This window comes from Cornus florida, unplaced genomic scaffold (genome assembly GCF_030987335.1).
Source record: "Cornus florida cultivar Cherokee Brave unplaced genomic scaffold, ASM3098733v1 CherokeeBrave_3.0.0_Hap2_Chr07, whole genome shotgun sequence".
Classification (NCBI taxonomy): domain Eukaryota; kingdom Viridiplantae; phylum Streptophyta; class Magnoliopsida; order Cornales; family Cornaceae; genus Cornus; species Cornus florida.
This window is the reverse complement of record NW_026775577.1, coordinates 19,564,178-19,583,285: the sequence shown is the minus strand read 5'-3', so window position 1 is coordinate 19,583,285 and position 19,108 is coordinate 19,564,178. Positions and strand designations below refer to the sequence as shown.

General features: G+C 29.3%; 1 long non-coding RNA gene across 1 annotated transcript in view; it reads left to right on the top strand.

The window, feature by feature from the left end:
* Positions 1–11,736: 11,736 nt before the first annotated feature.
* Positions 11,737–19,108, top strand: part of LOC132266709 (uncharacterized) — a 46,822-nt gene continuing 39,450 nt past the window's right edge. The window contains exon 1 of the long non-coding RNA XR_009468683.1: positions 11,737–13,814. This is a non-coding gene — a long non-coding RNA (uncharacterized LOC132266709). The remainder of the gene's footprint in view (positions 13,815–19,108) is intronic.

Sequence of the window (19,108 nt, the reverse complement as noted above, 5' to 3'; positions counted from 1 at the left end):
CCGTTTTTACTCTCAGTTGCAGCAGTGGTGGGTTGTCCTCGTCGGGCCGCCACGACATCATTTTTGTTTTTGACCTTTCTCCCCCGTCCGGACTCCAAATTGAGTAAAAAAAATTTTGAACTTGACTAATTTATCATTGTCTTTCCAGCGGTGTGCTCGATAGCATCTGAATCCACTTTTTGCAAAATGACCATTTTGCCCCTAGGTTATTTTTGTCCATTTTTGAAACGACACTTCTGCATTTGTTTCCTTTGGGTTCCGTGACATTGAGGGTCACATTGGTGTCTTAGAGACATATTGTATCTCTAGAGACCGTTGTTTCGCCTTTTACTTCCGCATTTCGGATCCATTATCGGGTCATCTTTTGGTCATCACTGACGCACCGGGTTTACAAAACTTGGGCCGTCACAGGCGCGAATAGAGGGCCTTCAGATTCGGTGTCGATGAATGTGAATTACAAAGATGTGGAGGCACAGATTGAATATTTTGGGAATGCTAAAGGGGTTAGTTCAGGATGTTCATTCAGTGCCTGATTCGCCGATGCTGGAGACGATATCGTCGTTCGAGTCAATTTCGTCCTCACCGTCGCCGCCCTAAACCACGTTGCTGATTCTGTCGCCTGAAGTTTCTGCTGTGAACCATGCCACCACTTCCAACCCCCGCCTCAACCTCACCTGACAACAAAAATGGATTTGGGTTATGCAACCATAGTCGTCGGTGGCGCCACCACCACCACCACCCCATCATCACCGACCACCAACCACCAATCTCTCTATACACTTTCTCTCTTTTCTGCAACACTCAAAAACACCACCAAAAAAGCCTTAACTTTTGGAACCACCACCCACCACCACGACGACTGCCAATAGCACCATCTACCCAATGCTCATTCGAAGAGGGCATTGATATCGTCGGAGAGATGATGAAGTTTAGGGATTTTATTTGTGGTATAATTGTCAGGGGTATAATTGTCTTTTAACTAATATGATATTTTAAAATAAATGTTATTAAAAAAATAGGGGCAAAGTTGTCTTTTCACATGTTTTTAACGGAGACTGTAACGAAAAATCGAAAATGGACCTGAGTGATAGTTATTTTCGAAAGATGTTTTAGATTGATATTTGGCCAAACTACTGGGGGTGTCAGTGAAATTATCCCTTTAAAAAAATGAAAAAGAAAAATCTAATTTGTATATTTGTAAAAAAAAAATAATAATAATTGACCCTTGAAACCCAATCAACCCGCCCAAAATATTGATGTTTACAAACATAGAAAAACAGAATGTAATTTGCATATTTGAAAAAAAAAAAAAAAAATTTGACCTGTGAAACCCGACCGACCCACCCAAAATTTTGATGTTTGAAAATTAAAATTTTCTTTAAAATTTTGATATTTACAAACATGGAAAAAAAAAAATGTAATTTTCATATTTGAAAAAAAAAAAAAAAATTTGACCCTTGAAACCTGACTGACCCGCCCAAAATTTTGATATTTGAAAAATAAAATTTTCTTTAAAATTTTGATGTTTACAAACATGGATAAAGAAAATGTAATTTGCATATTTGAAAAAAAATAAATAAATAAAATTTAACCCGTGAAACCCGACCAACCCGCCCAAAATTTTGAGGTTTAAAAAATAAAATTTGCTTAAAAATTTTTATGTTTACAAACATGGAAAAATAAAATGTAATTTGCATATTTGAAAAATAAAATAAAATAAAATTTGACCCGTGAAACCCGACCGACCCTCCCAAAATTTTGATATTTAAAAAATAAAATTTTCTTAAAAAATTTGATGTTTACAAAAATGGAAAAGGAAAATGTAATTTGTATATTTGTAAAAAAATAAATAATAATTGACCCGTGAAACCCGATCAACCAGCCCAAAATATTGATGTTTAAAAATAAAATTTTCTTAAAAATTTTGATGTCTACAAACATGGAAAAAGATAATGTAATTTGCATATTTTAAAAATAAAAAAAAAATGACCCTTGAAACCCGACCGACCTGCCCAAAATTTTGATATTTAAAAAATAAATTTTTCTTAAAAATTTTGATGTTTGCAAACATAGAAAAATAAAATGTAATTTGCATATTTGAAAAAATAAAATAAAATAAAATTTGACTCGTGAAACCCGACCGACCTGCCCAAAATTTTGATGTCTAGAAAATAAAATTTTGTTAAAAAATTTGATGTTTACAAACATGGAAAAGGAAAACGTAATTTGTGTATTTGTAAAAAATAATAATAATAATAATAATAAATAAATAAATAGTAAAATTGACTTGTAAAATCCGATCGACTCGCTCAAAATATTGATGTTTAAAAATAAAATTTTCTTAAAAATTTTGATGTTTACAAACATGGAAAAAGAAAATATAATTTGCATATTTGAAATATATATATATATATATATATATATATATATATATATATATATTTTATCCATGAAAACCAACTGACTCGCCCAAAATTTTGATGTTTAATTTGTATATTTGTTAATAAATAAATAATAATAAAAAAAAGACCTACGAAACTCGCACGACCGGCTTAAAATATGGGCTAGGACTGGGCTGGCCGACCTACGAAACTCGCACGACCGGCTTAAAATATGGGCTAGGACTGGGCTGGGTTAGGCCAGTCCAACTTACAGCCCTTCGTGAGAGGGAGAAATGAGTTGTGTGTAATATAGAATTGATATGTGCTATATATCTATTATGTGATGGGTGAAATGTGAGTAACCATATCCAATCCATCTTGACCCTCAAATTAAGTGGTTAAAAATTACCCAACCCATTTTTTTACCGATCTCAAATATGATTCACCTATAACCATTAAAAAGCGAGCGGAAATGGACAGATTGATAGTTTTTGACCAATTTTGATAGGAGGAGAGAATTTTCTACTCCAATTAAAATTAGAAGAGTGATTACGGTGCATCTTTAAATTATGAAATCTCTACATTTAATGAAAAAGATAACTGTGTCTTTCCAAACTCACTCTAATTTTGCATTTAATTGAAATATCTATGTAGCCCGAACACGGATACGACACGATACAGATACGTGTTAGGCCAAATTTTTAAAAAGTAGGTTATGAGTATGGTTTGGACACGAGTATGGTTTGGACATGACTATATATAAATATGAATATTTTTTATATATACATGTATTGAATAATAATAATATAAAACTTTAATTCATTTATAATTTTTATATTAAGAGTTCTAATGACTTTTATAACATACTAGTAAAACACACGTGCGAAAAGTTATTTTATAATTTTAATTAAAAAAAATATATTAAAATTATTAAAATAAAATCACTTTTTTCAAATAATTGATTAGTAATTTGTTTGAGTAATTAAAATTTTAATTATTTATGAAACAAAATGTGTTGCCAAGATTAAAATTTAAAAGTAAAACCTCAAGTTTAAGGGGTTGCAATTATTTGTATAATATATATATAATTAGATAATGAAATATATAATATTCAAAAACTTATAGGGAAGAAAAAATATAATATTAGAAAACTTATTTGTTTAGGTAATAAATGCTGACATGAAACAATTAAACAAACACAAAAAAATAAAAAAAAAAATAAAAATCAACGTGATGAATGCAATTCAAATAATAAAACAAAATTAAACAAACACAAAAATAATAATAATAAAAATAATAATAATAAATCCACATGATTAATGCAATTCAAATAATAATTTACCTATAATAAAACAAAGAATTTTGAACCATGCTTCAAAATAGATCAATCAAAATAAATTAAGATGTTTTTTCAAAAATAAATGGACTCAGCCAAAAGAAAAACTATATGCAATTCAAAAAAATTACTATTAAAGTTGAAAGAAAACATAATGTATTTGTAATAAAATAACGAATTTTGAGCCATGCTGCGAAGCAAATCGATCAAAATAAGTTAAGATGCTTTTTCAAAAATAAATGGCGACATGACATAATTAAACAAACAAAAATAAAATATAATAAATTAACATTATTAATGAAATTCAAGGAATAAAACATAATTAAAAAAATAATAATTTCAACATGATTAATTCAATGTACCTGTAATAAAATAAAGAATTTTGAACCATGCTGCGAAACAGATCAATCAAAATTAATTAAAAATAAAGAATTTTGAACCATCATGCGTTATATCAGTTGTTCCACTTTTGGAAGACCCTGCGTTATATCGACATATCTCAATTTTTCATATATAAATGTAATTAATGTTTCTCACCATAACATTATAATAAAACATAAGAATAATATTTTTATAAATTATAATGGAAATATTTAGATCTATATTTATATTTAGGAAAGAGTTAGAAATAAAATAGAAATAGTAAAGTTGTTTAAATTTTAAAAAGTCAAAGCATAATATGATTTATTTTTATTGGTAACTTATTTTATTATTTGGTAAATCATTTTATTATTTTATGTATGAATGATTTGAAACGTCTTGGATTGAATTTCAATTAATACAACTACCTTGGAAAGATTTAGATCTATATTTATATTTAGGAAAGAGTTAAAAATAGAATAAAATATAATAAAGTTAAGTTGTTTTAACCTTGAAAAATTACGAATATAATATGATTTATTTGAAACATTTTGATTGAATTTTAATTAAATAGTTACCTATTTAATTTTAATTGGTAATTTATTTTATTATTTGATAAATTATTTTATTAAATAATTACCTATTTTATTTTAATAGGTAACGTGTTTTAATAGTTTTATAGAAACTCTTTTATTTTAATTCATTTTATTTATAGAAATTCTTTTATTTTAATTCATTTTATTTTTATATAGAAATATATACTGTTATTCCATTACTTTGTCATAATAATGTTTTTTTTTCCTAAATATGTCATAATAATGTTTTTATTTTAAATGAATAAATATAATTTAATGCATGTCAAATTTTTTTAAAACAAAAAGTTGAACATTTTATAATGTAAAGTTGAACACTTTGTAACGTGTTTATATTTTTTTTAAGATAATCGGGTATTAGATATGTTTGAAAGTATCAGCCTAAGTATTCAAGAAGTGTTAGAAAATTGTTCAAAATAATAAAATTTTTATTTTTATTTATTTATTTAGGTATATGAAATGTCAAACATGTGTATGATGATGATTGTCGATATCCAACACGGACACAATCCGCTCCTTCGTCTGACAAGTGTCGGTATCTAACACGGACACCATCGGTTCCTTTATAGAAGTGTCCGTGCTTGATATGAAGTCATTCTTAGCCCTTCGTCTGAAAAAGTATTGGTATCTAACACGAACATCATCGATTCCTTTGTAATAGTGTCATTCTTAGTTATTTTATTTGTTTATTTATTATTATTTTCGACAAGTGTCAAATTATATGAAAAAAATCCTCTCCAATTGCTTTCTCACTGGATTGGTCTAGTGAAAGGTAAAAAAGCTGACTTAGCGGTTGAATTAAATTCATATTTATCAAACTTTTAATATATATTTACATACAACATCCGTATATAACATATCTATTATTTAATGAATTGACTTTCACTTCATATGTCATTTGTTTGAAATCTTAACATCTTCAAAAGAAAGAATGAAAACTCAAAAAAAGAATAATAATCTAAAAAATGACCTAAAACAAAAGAATAACTACATAAAAATAATACATATATATATATATATATATATATATATATATATATATATATATATTATATTTGCTAATTTTGTTTTGATTTCCATGGCGCGCGCGCACACACACACATATATATATATATTATATTTGCTAATTTTGTTTTGATTGCCTTGATTGCCTTGGCACATATTTGTGTATATATATAAGGAGAAAGGTGAAAAAAAAAAAACAAAAAATCATTCTCTTTAGAATTTAAGGTCAGGGGAGTAAGATTTAGTTTGTGGTACAAGAATTAAAGTTGTTCAATTCAATCGAATCCTACGCAACTAGAGAGAAGTTTTGGAAATTGAGTGATTTAGATCTATTTTTAAGGTATGGATATACTAACCCTAATAACCCATAATTATATTGTTTATTCTTCTTTGTAATTTTATTTGAGCAGCATGTTTTGTATACATATTTTAATTTTTGTTGAATTGTTTTAAAATGAGTTTATTTTGTATTTTAATTTTATTTTAATTTCAGTCAAAAGGTAAAGTTAAATTATATAATAATATACTCTGTATAATATATTATATAAAATATAACGTATAATGTATAAAGTGGTATTAAAAAGCACTTTTATTTTAAAAAATTGCATAGTAATGGTGAAAAAAAAAAACTATTAAAGATGGTGGAGGTTGGGTGTAAAAGTACGTTTAATTAAAGTGAAGAACCGTAACTTCTAAAAATGCGTTAAAGGTAGAGGTCCGTACTTTTAGGTAACTAATTTTCTTATATACAATTTAATCTCTTTATATTTTTTATTAGGGTAAATTACATTGCTCTCTCTTGAGGTTTTATGACCTCCCCTATAAGAGTTTTTGGATTGACGGCGTTAAGAGTTCTAATGAAATTACTTTTCTACCCTTTTATATTTATATTGTATTTTATTAAAAACATAATGTAATTTGAAAAGACAAAAATGCCCAAAAATCCCAAATACTTGTGAATCCCTGTTCTATCCGTCACCGTCGTACCCATGCGATCATCTTCACCATCGCCGGCCCCATCAAACAGCAGCCATCGCTGAGCACAAAGCTCGTTGCATATATTCTGCCTGAATCACGACATTCTTTCATATTCTGTAATTGCCCCTCGCCGTTGCAGAGCATGAGATGTCGAAACCCGTCGGACTCAAGATCTCCCTCCACGTTTTCGGCAAGCTCTACCGCTACCGATCTGATGGTGGAGCTTAGTTTTCCGGATTCTGATGAACCGAAACAGATCATAAACAAATCCTTTCTACCTGTTGTTCACGATAATCACAAATTCACACTCTCAGCACAAGAACAAAATTTTTGCAGTCCACAGACCATGGAACCACACTAGACGATTTTGTGTCTGGTCTGAGTTTTGAACAATCACTGGTTGAGTGCCCTAGTTAATGGAGTTTTTCGTCATCGGACTGCTCCCAATTTGAGATATTGGGAATATTCGAAATATATGAGAATAATTTATTAAGATGGTCATAAGCACTTTGTATTTCTTCCTTCTTGTTTCGCATTGGTATTAGCCACCACATTTTTTATACCAGTATTCCTCAAAGCAATCGGCCCGGTGCTGGTGCATTTGGACTGCTCGCGGGTGCAAGAAGAACGGCACGGGGCTGTTCGGCAACGGCAGTAAAATGAGGTACAGTGGCGACAAGCAAGGATGCCGGCGGCTTGACTTAACGGCGTTGAAAGCTTGGTTGTGATGTTGATGACTGCAATGACTAGTTTGGTTGTTCAGTTCGGCGTAGACAGAGATGTCCGGTAGTGAAGCGGACGGATCAACAGTGGAGCAAGGAAATGCCGGCGAGGAAATGGGTATCTCTTTCCCGGCGAGCAAGCGGCTTGGAAATAAACCAGTGATGAACAACGGCGTGCATGGGACATCAAGGAGTTTGTACCGGCAACGGAACCATTTCCAGCCAACTGGGACAGAATTGATATGGCGCTTTACGTTTTATGTTTTGGTTTTGATGGAGGAAAAAGAGAGAAGAGAGGAGAGAAAAGACGTTGGAGAGAGAATTTGAGAGAAGGGAGGATAAATAATTATGAGGGTATTTTAGATATTTTAGTTAATTTATTTACATTTCTTTAAGGGGGTAGAGTAGGAATTTAAAAATAAAAAATTGATGACATCATTATTTTTGGTTAGTAACGGTATTTTGTGTTAATGGAGGGGAAGTCTTTTGTTATAGGTATACAAACCTCGAGGGAGGTCATTCTTATTTGACAAATAAGAAACCTCAAGAGAGATCAGTGTAATTTGCTCTTTCTATTAAGACGAATGCTAAGGACAGTAGGTTAAGTCGCTCTTCTCAAGGTATAACCTATTTTAAAATAAAACTCACATTTTAAAGACAAAACTATCATTTAAATCCTTTTTCATTACCTTGTATCTCCATCAATTCATATAGGTGTAGTATATATAGCCTTTATTTCTTTTCTTTTTGTTTCAATTGTCGTCACTAGTTATTTTTTTATTTTTTTATATATATTTTTTCCTGTCCTTCCTTTCATTTTTTTTCCTTTTTTTTTTTTTTTTGTTTTTTGCTATTTTTTTAAAATTATTCTGGTTTAATAACAAATTTGGCAAACATTCCCCTATTCTTAAATTTTTTTCTAAATTGGCGAATATTCCCCTATTCTTATTTGTTCTGGTTTAAAATTTAATAACAATTTGGTTTAATATATTTTTTTCTAAATTTGCTGAACATTCTCCTATTCTTATTTGTTCTGGTTTAAAAAAAAAAAAAAAAATGAAAGGAAGGACGGAAAAAAGGCTAATGCCTAATGGCAACAATTTAGAAAAAAAAAGGAAGGAAAAAAACAATTGAAATAAAAAGGAAAGAACCAAAGGCAGTAATATGTGTGTGTATATATATACACGACACGTAATTGAGAGAGGAGATACAAGAATGGTAATGAAAAATGATTTAAAGGGTAGTTTTATTTTTAAAAAGGTGAGTTTTGTTTTAAAGTAGATTATATTTTTCACATTCTTCATAATAGAGAAAGAGTAATTAATGAGACTTAAAGTAACTAATAAGAAGAATGCCTGTGAAGCAACTGTCCTTTTGCAATCCTCTTTTTATTAATACAATTTTATCCCTCCTAGGCTTCTATAAACAAATAGCAAACAATGCGTGCGACTCAGTAATAAATAAAGATTCTAGTTTATTTTGGACTCTTCAGCCGCCTTCCCATCTCAATAGATTATTTATTGTGGGTAGAGTGTTTAGTTTTATTTTATGATATGTTGTATATATATTGCAAAACATTATATTATTAAATTTCATTATTAGATAGAATATAAGCAAATTTGTTTATTTTATTCTAAAAGATCCCCAATCAGATACAAAAAAATCATCATTAAAATATGTTTAATTCATTTATATTTTAGTACTTAATACAAATTTGATATCATAAACAAAATATGTGATATTTTTTTAAAAAAAGAACATACAAGTTCATCTTTATAACTCATTGAACTCAATAAAATTTTGTAATATTTAATATTAAGAAATTATTATATGTTTAATGTAAAGGTAATATAATAAAATTAATAATAAAAATACTTTAAATAATATTATTGGCAAATAATTATAGAAGCATTCAAATATAAAAATTACTTCATTCAATGTATCATCAAATACTTAATTGCTTTTTACCATGGTTATCAAAATCGCGATTCTGAGTCGTAGAATCGCACGATTCTACGACTCAGCTCTTAAAATTGACTCAAATCGGATCAGAATCGCCCAATTGGTAGAATCGGGGGTAGAATCGGTAGAATCGTTGGTAGAATCGTAGAATCGTACGATTCTACATGATTCTACCGATTCTACCAAAATGTGTGTTTGGGCGGGCTTTTATACTATTTGGTCTTTGGGCCTTTATTCTTTTAGTTGTTTGGGCCAAAGCCTGTCCCAAATTTTGTATAGAAATTTACTAAATTATATATTCTATAAATCATAAAATACAAAACCTACTCTATTATAATATTAGAAACGGGGACCCTATCTCAGAGAGGAGAGGAGTGAGGACTGAAAGGAGGCGGTAGTGCAGAGGCTTATAACGAGCAGATCGGAATCATCGAATCCATATAGCAGCTTACAGGTTCGGCCAGGTATGTTCTTCCTTGATCAAGAAATTTCTAGAGTTTTTTCTAATCTCTATAACCCTTCGGAGCTTGATTATTCTAAGATTGTTCTAACCTTGATTATTCTAACCTTTTATCTACTTGTTCTTAGAAATTATTCATCATGTTTTGATAATCTTTTGCATTAATGGTCTAATTTTAGTTTTAATTTTAAGTTCTGAGTCTTCTGACTGTCTTTTCCAATTTCTTTAGTTTTTGTTTTAATTTTACCTGGCCATTTAAATTTTTATCACTATTTTTTAGCACTATTTATGAAACTGAAAAAATTAATAGAAACTGAAACTGAAAAAATTAATAGAAAGGGAAAAATAAGCAAAAAATCACTATTTATGAAACTGAAATAGTGATTTTATGAAACTAAAAAAATTAATAATGCGGAGGATGAGTGCAGAGGATGAGTGCGCAAATCACTATTTATGAAAAAAATTAATAGAAAGGGAAAAATAAGCAGAAAAAAAAAGTGAGTAAGAAAAAAAAGTGTAACATTGCAATACTTAAAAGTATGTGACAAAATGAATTTGATTTGTAATATAGACATTTGTTTCATCAGTGTGAATATTCCAAAATCATACGAAGTGGACTTCACCACAAATGCGGATTCTACATATGCCCTAACTCTTTGGAAAGATTTTTTAATTTGGGCATCTTTAAATTGGAAACAAAAATTAAAGAGACGCAGGGTCATGATTTGGAAGCTAACCTCAGCTAGTGATGTGTATCATATTTGGAGGGAAATGAATATCAAATAGAACCTTAACTCTAGGACAAACAATGAATGATGTGATCAATTTTGTGTTACATCTTTTTTTATTTATATTCAGACTTTAAAATATTTTCTTTTACTTTTATTTATATTCGGACTTTAGAATATTGTTAGGATTTGAGATTTGAAGTCATGGATATATTTTACATATTTTGGCCTTATTTTGATTATATTTTACATATTGTTTAGGAAGTTAGTTTCAATTATTTTTTTATAATTTGGTAGAATCTTACGATTCACGATCCGATTCTACGATTCCGATTTTAAGAAGCCCAAAACGATTCTAAATAGAATCCCGATTTGAACAACTTTGCTTTTTACTAATAATTCTTTTATAACATTTCTATTATTAAAAACACTTTTAACATTACAAGAACAATTTCAAATTGTAAAAAGAATTTTTTTCCGATTTATATCAGCCAACCATACAAAACTGGAAAAGACAAAAAAGGAAGAGTCTCATAGTCCGGACCAGGAGTGGAATAATTCCGAGAAACAAACAGCAAAAGATAGAGATGCCAACACATTGGCAACTTGCAGGTGGCGTGTTTAACGAGGCCACGCTAACGTTGAAAATGTCCCATTTTGAATGGACAGCGTTCGAACACATGTCGACCACCCATTTGTCAAACAAAAGTTGCCACCTCATACCAAACCGCCCCAACGAAAAATCGTGGGAACCGACCGACACACTCAATTTGATTATATTTCATCCGTCGATCTGTTTCTAGACAATCAATCTCATCCATCCAATACTCCCAAACCTTCTATAAAAAGGCCTTTCCTCGCACTATCATTATACGTATAAGCGTCGTCTATTTTATCTTTTTATATCTTGGATTTGATCATATCGACTTTGTAGATCTGTTACAAGGTATTGATTTTCGTTAAATTTGTGTTATGATTTTAAAATATCGGTAACTTTGTAAATCTGTTACAAGGTATTGATTAGAAAAATTATATTTACAAGGTATTGATTTGAAAATTATTTGATATATTGTCTTTTTTATGTTTTTTTATATAGATCTGTTGTTAGTTTTGTTAGTTTTACAATTTTGATATGTATTTACTAAAAAATCATATGATTTTGACTTTTTTCCTGTAGATCTGATATATACATATATATATATAAGGTATTGTCGTTCCTTTTTTTATCCTTCTTTTCTGGTATAATTCCCTTTTTTTTTTGTCTTTTTTTTTTATTTTTTTTATTTGTTTGTGAGTTTCTGTCCATTTGTGACGGATCTTGCTATTTTAATTTTATAGTTTGTGTTATTTTTCTTGGTATTTCTATTCGGTTTTTACAGGGACAGATATGGCGATTTTGATGTGTTCGTCTGAATTCTCAAGAAACCACCACATGATGAGTGTCACACGAAGACCTATACATATGGCTGTTTGTGGGCATCTATCTATGGTGGCTTGGAGTTCCGAATGATTGTGAATTCAAGGTTGCTAAGTCGTATAGATGCGTAAGCTGAAGACTAATCATATCAAGTGTATGATGATGGGATAGCTGGTTTTGTGTTTGGATGATGTAAAGGCATCAGGAAGGATGGCGCAGGATTCATTCATTGATGTTGTGTGATCCACCGACCTTTGCCATGACAGGTGCGCTTGCATGGCAGGTCACCCATACCCTAATAAAATTATTCATTTTTTTGGTTTCCGGGGGAGGTTGCACGGGGATTTTGCCCGGGGTCTCCTCCACTGTGTGTTGTGTGTCTTTGTGTTGCTTTTCCATATTTCCTTTTGTCTCCTGGTATCTCAATCTCGCACGAGCAACAATAGCAACAATTTCAGCAATATGAAGGTTCATGATCAAAGCAACGATACATCTTCAGGTACACAAGCTTTAATTTAACCCTGAAAAAAAAACTTTAATTTATGAATCATTATTTCATTAATTATGATTAGATAAAAAATTTATTTTTTCAATACACTTTAATATAAGTTATTACTAGATTCAACGAAAGTGAAGTCTCAATTTAGTTCTTCAAATTGCAGAATTTTATTGATATGCATCCAAGTCCTTAACCGTGTTAATCATCATACATCCATTATGTTGGAGTGTTTTTTATATGCGGTAAATCAAACATTTTTGGTTTTAATAGGCCTCATCTGTATAAATTTTGTGACCAATTTCAAAATATTTGAAATATATAATTTATTATAAATAGTTAAAAGTCTAGTATATAAAAGTGTCCGAAATTTATAGTAATACAGAATTGGCTCCCAATGGACACTCATGATTTGTACGGTGGCTGTCTCTCTCAAATCTGGGTAGATGCATAAACTTAAAAACGAGAGCTGTCAAAATTTTTAAACTTTACGTCCAATACAATAGCATAGCATGGTACAGTTGTTAATTACTGCCAATTCTTTCCGTTTATTAATGCCAGTTTATGTTCCCATTTGTTATGTTTCTTTGGCAAGCTTGAAATTTGTTCCGAATATCCTTGTGCAATGGTGAACTGAATAAGAACTTATACTGATTGAGTAGCAATTGTCGCAAAGTGTAATCCAGTTCGTAGTATTTGTAGTGTAACATTAGGTTGATATGTGTTTTATATGTAAGAAAAAGTTTGCTTTGGCTTGTATTCTGGCGGGGTATATGTTTTTGCTTCTTGGAGATGACCAATGCCTGCAGCGGTCCGGTTGTGGTGAAGGCAGAGCTGGAGAGCCGAGGAAGTACTGGTCAGATGTTTATTCATGAACTTGGAGGACATGCCAATCCTTTCTGTAGCACTCTCGTCAAAGAAACTCATCAGACTCGCGACGACTACAATTGCATTGGTACAATTGTTTTCATGCCAATCCTTTATGTTAATTCATTTCAGTCAAGTCAGTCTCCATTTGCTATATTTCTTTGGGTATATTTTTGATAAGAGAACTGATTTTGATTATATTTTGAAGTTCTTGTATTGTATCATATACTATATGTTTTATGGAGGGATATTTTTAATTGAGAACTGATTTTGATTATATTTTGAAGTTCTTGTATTGTATCATATACTATATGTTTTATGGAGAGGTATACTTTTAATAGAGAACTGATTTTGATTATATTTGGAAGTTCTTGTATTGTATCATATAATACCTTGTGAGACACACGCGCAAAGCTCTGCAAGTGTTTAGCTGTGGGATCAAATGGTGGAGCTGTTCAACAAGTAGTTGGATAGTTTGGGCATTACAAGCTTTTATATGATCAATCGAGGTGATAGCAGAATTGTTTGTTTCTAGTATTTAGTAGATCTTATTTGTACTTGGTATGCATTAGGATGATTATTATGTTTAGTTTTGATTACATATGCATTTATCATGCAATTGAGGTACTAAAACTAGCTAACAACCCATCTAACAACCTATCTTAGGTAGATAGATGAACTTGTGACAGATGAGATGAGTTTTTTATTTTTATTTATTTTTATTTTTATTTTTATTTTTTTATCAGGTATTTTTAGTTTCCAAGTTAAATGCAATTAGCCCTATTGTGAGGTTAATTAACTGTTTTTATGTAATATAAATTCTATATTTTTAGAGTGACCATCCAAACAAAAAAATCCTCTTAAATCTATTGTCATAAATTAGTAATTCTTGATAGGACGAAATGTTGTGGTATATAGGGTGTTGAATCACTAGGTTAGTTTATGGCTATAAAGATTGTAAGAATACTTCCAGATTGATTAGGAGATGTTGATTTGTCACTATATTATTGTGGAATTGAAATTGCATAAAAGATAGTAGCAAGTCTCGAGATTATATCAGAACAAACTTCATAAATATGGCTAATTGCATTTAATTTGGGGTAAATAATTTTATGTATAGCTTTGCTATGTAGAAATGCATGATGACTATAATTTCTTCAAATATATTCACACAATCAAAAGCCAAATGTTCGTCTGAAGCAGATTCTATCTTGGAAAGAGCTTTACATCTTATTAAACATAATACGATACAGAATTTTTTTAGAAAAGCAATTTATTTTTATTGTTTCTGTTAATGTAAATGTGAGACTCGATTTTTTCTTTTATTGTTGTTTGATATTTAATTTTAGATCATCAAATCGTTTTGTTACTGTTGTAGACTCTTTATAACTCATTTTAATATATATTTTTTATATAAAATAATGTAAAATGTGATTGTATATATATATAATAAGTTTTTATTATATATATATATTATGATTTTATATTGAATGGTTAAAATGTTATTGTTTTATAATTTTTATAATAAAATATAAATAATTTATAAAACGGTTTTTTGTGCCCCTAATTTAGAGTCCGATGGAATCTATTGGTTGGGGCTAGTATTAGAGAGGGAAAAAAGGGATAAATTTTTGTTTCTTATGGATGACTGGCTATGTAGATCCGTTAGCTCAAGATTGGTAAGAGCGCTCAGATCGGCATGATTTGAGAGGATGGTGGTTCGAGTCCACCCGGGTCCTTTATTCTATCATTAACATTTGTTTTGATTTGAGGTTGTTCCGAGTGCACAACAGAACTTTGTTTTAATACTTGAAATGGCTTGTATTTGTGATTTTAATAGTGATAATATATATATATAAAATAAAAATAAATAAAAAGAAAGTCAAATTGTAAAAAAAATTCCCTTTTACTATTATTTAGTTTTTAATTTTAGTTTAAGTGGTTGTATGACAACATGATGCATATATAAACAATAGTTGAGGCCTTAAAAATATATATATAAAACCCCGCATATGATATTTGTTTTTAACTTTAGTTTAAGTGGTTGTATCTTTCAGCACTATTTGGACAACATGTTGCACGTATAAACAATAGTTGAGGCCTTAAATATATATATATAAATTAAGAATGAGTAAACTTTTCAGAAATTACCCTTATATTTTTATGAAATTTTCATGTAAGTAGGTGGTGGAATCAAAATAATATATAATGAGCTGATAAATGCATTATCATTCTCTTAAACTAAATGACGTAAATGTCTCTTATAATTAAATTCTTGTGAATTGAATAGAGGGCAATAATGTTCTCACACATTAAAAGCATTCATAGGTCTTTAATTTGAGTACGTTAACTATAACAATTTTGTCTTAAAAAATTATTTTAGGATATTTCGTATTCTCGAAGTAAGTAAAAATTTTTTTTAAAAAATTCAAATTTAAAAAAGAAATTATGTTGCCTTTTAATTGCCAATTTTTGTATACTTTTCAATTAAGGAAGAATTTTGAGAAAAAATATGGAAGGGTTTGTATGATTTTTTGAGGGTAAATTGGTCCTTTTAAAATGGTAGAATTTTCCTCAGTGAAAGCCACATCAGAATTCGAGTCTTATTCTGCTGCCACATCTTTACTATTTGAAAAAATTAAAGGGCTCTGGAGATGTGGGGGTAATGAACTGTTATCTAGTCTATTTCTTTTTTTTTTTTTTTTTTTTTTTTTAGTATTTACTAGCGGATTTGGTCTTTCTTTACGTACACCGTATGTTCTAATGTTCTGTTTTTGAAATTTTTTTTTTTTATTTTTGTTAATCTTATTTACATGGTAAGAACAAATGTCAATTAAAATTCAACAACACCATCCTAGAGAGGATTAGTCAATTCACAATGCAGTGTTAAAATAAAAAAAATAATAAATAAATAAACTAAATCAGATTTAAAAAGCATACCAAGAGTAAAGTAGTATAATAGCAACGCAAGCAAGGTAGACACCTGAGAACTCTAGGAAATAGTTACAGTCCAAGTGATCAATGGATACCATAAAACAAAATAATATTAATATAATAAAATTGATGGACATAAAACAACTAAAATAGTATTAATAAATATAATGTCAAGTAAATAAATTTTAAGATCAGAGTTGAAGTGACAATGAGAACACCACCCAACCCTAAGTGATTAGAATGTATCAAACAGGAAAGTGACACTCATTGTAACTATGGATATAAGAGTGTATATTCGCGTAGTACAACACGCTTATTAAAGGTGTTCTCCTTGGAGATGATCATATAATTCATCTCGGTGCGTACAACAAGTACCAAAACCGCATCCCCTTCATCTTCACGGATTAAACTAAGCGTTGTATCCTCGTAGACAACCTCAAGTGCAAGATCAGCAACCATCGTGTTAAGGCAAACTCGATACTTGGTTGTCCACTTGGAGTAATTACTTTCCATTTCTCAGATGTTGACATTGAATCCCATATCATCATAATATCTAATATAATGCAAATGACCTCCGGACTCCCCAAAATGAAAGAACCTAAAAACTGCATAGTTACATGGCAGAGATGACATTGGGTAAAATCTTTCTTGATCGACATCGAAATATAAAGAAATATAAAGAAGTTTTGTTTGTGCGGTAAGAAATCCAATGGATGGAACCATCGCAATTGACTCCTTTATTCAAGTCCACACTATTTAATGATTTCGGGGAAGGATGAAAATCACCAAGTGGTGATCTCCGCGACTCATTGGTTTCCGACGAGTAAATATGTATTTGATACAAGTAGGGATCACCATGCTCTGAAGCTTGAACCAAAACAACTTTGTAGTGAAGTGATTTTAAATGATCGAAAACCAAATAAAGTGACCGGAAAATGCCACGGAAGAGTAAAGAATTGCTTGGTAGTAGGATTATAAACGTGGTACGACCGACTCCACCATCCGGAACTACGGCTCTGCTTATTAAAAAAGATAGAGTAGAAAACCATTACGAGAGTCTATGATTCTAGCATACATAAAGAGAGGTGGTGAATTGTTTTCTCCTCCACCATTAATAACAGTTGCAATATCACATTGATTCCCCAAGTTGTCGGAGTGAGTGAGAGGAATGTATTTGATGGTTTCAGTTCGAGATCTAGGGTTGAAGAAAATGCCAGAGACTTTGGGATGATGATGGGATTGCCAGATGAGAGAAAAGCGAGGAGTGGCCTTCATCATCTGCCAGCGAAATTAAATCCTAATAAAACACTGAATAGCATTAATTCTATGTTTGGCGCACCTGGTATTTATAATAAATAAAAATTTAGTCATTAGGAAAACTATTTAAGAAAATTTATAACATAAGAAAACTAAACGAAAAAAGGCAAAAAAAAAAACTACCTAATATTAAACTAGCTATAAAAAATTATATCTATATCTCAAACGTGTAGAAAATTTCTTAATATTTTTGAATTTTTTTTCTTAAGCACCTTATGATTCATATCTAATTAAAATAGATTTCTTCCATCTTATTCTTATATAACAATTATATTTTTATATGTTTCCTTACTTAATGATTCCTATAAACTCATACAATATATATATATATATTACATTTCCTTCTATCTTTTTATTAATATGAGTAATTTATTTATTTATTTATTATTATTTTTTTTTAACGTTTCATTCCATCTTGTTATTAATATAAGTATGATATTTTGAATTTTTTAATATTTTAATTATTTTTTATATTAATTAATAGCTTTTAAATTAAATTATGATTAATATTAATATTATCCTAAGTAGACGTTTCTTTGGCATCTTATTCCTACTATATAAGAATTATATTTTGAATTTTTAACATTTTAAATTATTTTTTATATTAGTTAATAGTTTTTAAATAAAAGTTTGATTACTATTAATTTTATACTACGTTTTCTACATTTCTTTGGCATCTTATTCCTACTATGTAATAATTATTATTTTTACTTTTTTTCACATCTTGTTATTAATATGAGTATGATATTTTGAATTTTTAAACATTTTAATTATTTTTTTATATTAATTAATAGCTTTTAAATTAAATTATGATTACTATATATTAATTTTATACTACGTTTCTTTGGCATCTTATTCCTACTATATAATAATTATATCTTGAATTTTTAACATTTTAAATTATTTTTTATATTAGTTAATAGTTTTTAAATTAAAATATGATTACTATTAATTTTATACTATGTTTTCTACATTTCTTTGGCATCTTATTCCTACTATATAATAATTATATTGTTAAACGGAAATATATATATATATATATATATATATATATATATATATATATATATTGTTAAAAAAGTTTTCTTTTATTTATGATTGACACACACTACTATTTTTAAATGAAGTTTTTTTTTTTTTTTTTTTTCTGAAAATTCAAGTAAATTTATAAATATATATTAACAAGATTATAAACACAGCCCACAGCATAGTTAGCCCAAAGCTAAACCAAAAAGGCCCAGACATGGCCCAAGGGCCAACAAGGCTAAAGACCAAAAGGCTTAGGAACCAAAAAACAGTTACAAGACTGTTACTATAGTTCTCGCATCCGGTGATCATATAATAATTATATTTTTAAACAGTTAAATGTTTCCTTTTATAATAATTTTATTTTTAAATGTTTCCTTTTATGAGTTAATACCTTATAAATTAAAACGTTTCCTTGGCATCTTATTCCTATATAGTAATAATAATTATATTGTTAAACAGGGAAAAAAAAATATATATTGTTAAAAAAGTTTCCATTTACTTATGATTAACACACATTACTATT